Genomic DNA, 1,509 nt, shown 5'->3' with positions numbered 1-1,509 from the left:
GGCATGGGACTGGTCACCTGAGAGGCCATGATGAGAAGCTTTGAATTTTCAGTCCCACCACAATCCTCCAGAGAGGGGGGAAGCTGGGAATGGAGTTAATAATCCATTAGGCCTATGTGATGAAGGCTCCATAAAAGTCCCGAGACCTTCCCGGTGGGTGAGCACATGGAGGTGTGGGGAGAGTGAAGCCCGAGCCCTTCCCATAGCCCTTGCCTCAGTCCCCTTCCGCCTGGATGCTCACCTGTACCCTCTATCACATTGTTTTTTAAAAATACGTATTTCAGAGGAAACCAAGATGGCGGCATAGGTAAACACCAGAAATTGCTGCCTCCCACAACAAATTCAAAAATACAACTAAAAGACAAAACGGACATCACCCAGAACCACAGGAAGGCTGGCTGAGTGGAAATTCTACAACTAGAAGGAAAGAGAAAAAGCACACTGAGACTCAGAGGAGCTGAGGAGGTGGAGTGCAGAGGTACGGAGGCGCACGCGGCAAGGGCTGGCAACTGAGGACGCAGCTGTCTTTTTGAATCGGGAGGGAGTCACAAGCCCCCGACTGCTCTGAACTCCAGTTCTGGGTGAGTCTCTGGGGACACAGACTCATACAGGGAGAAACTGGACTGTCTGGCAGTGGGCAGAACTCCGAACTCGAGGGCGGCTTTCTCTCAAAGGTGCCTGCAGCGATTACCGGGACACTGAGACTCGGGGCCCCTTAGGGCAGGGCTGAGGATCAGCCATAGTTGTTTGCTCAGCCCTGTTGATTCCCTGAGACCCTGCCCCACCCAAGCAGCGGCAGAGGCTTTTGCATATGAATGCCCTGGCTCTTTGCAATCTGAAAATTACCTAACAAATTGCAGCTGGGCCAGACAGACCCAGAACTTCCAAGAGAAGGCCCAAGGCCCCACAGCAGCTTGCATTGCTTCACAGCTCAGCCTCATTTGGGCACCTCCAATCCCCAAACAAGGAAGGGGAATCTGCAGATCTCTTCGCAGCTCCTGTTGGGTAGCCTCAGGCAGAGGCTAAATTAGCACCTCCTTAGATCCAAGAGCCAGTGTACCCAGTGGTCAGAGTGGGACCATCCAATTACAACTCCTCAGATCCATAAGGAACACACTCAGGGGGCAGACTCAGTGAGCACCAAAGCCCCACTGAAGCAAGTCTTGCCCCAGAGGGGTGTCTTCAGCACAGAAGTTCTCCCACTGCAGACACAGCTGATTCTCACAGCCAATTGGCCTGGAGGTCAATTCCTCCCAGTGATACCAACAACAATCAAGGCTTAACTACAACAAGACTGTGCACAAAGCCCACAAAGGGGTGCACCAAGAGTGTCCTCCTCAGGTAATTGGGGAGGCTGAGCCACTGGGCCCTATAGGACACCTAGCACACAAAGCCACTCTACCAACACAGGGAAGCATAAAAAATACGGAGACAAAGAAACAGGTCACAAATGACAGAAATGGAGGAAAGCAAACGACTGGATATAGAGTTCAAAACCACACTTTAAGG

This window comes from Myotis lucifugus, unplaced genomic scaffold (assembly GCF_000147115.1).
Source record: "Myotis lucifugus unplaced genomic scaffold, Myoluc2.0 scaffold_478, whole genome shotgun sequence".
Taxonomy (NCBI): Eukaryota; Metazoa; Chordata; class Mammalia; order Chiroptera; family Vespertilionidae; genus Myotis; species Myotis lucifugus.
Note: the sequence above shows the minus strand (reverse complement) of the source record.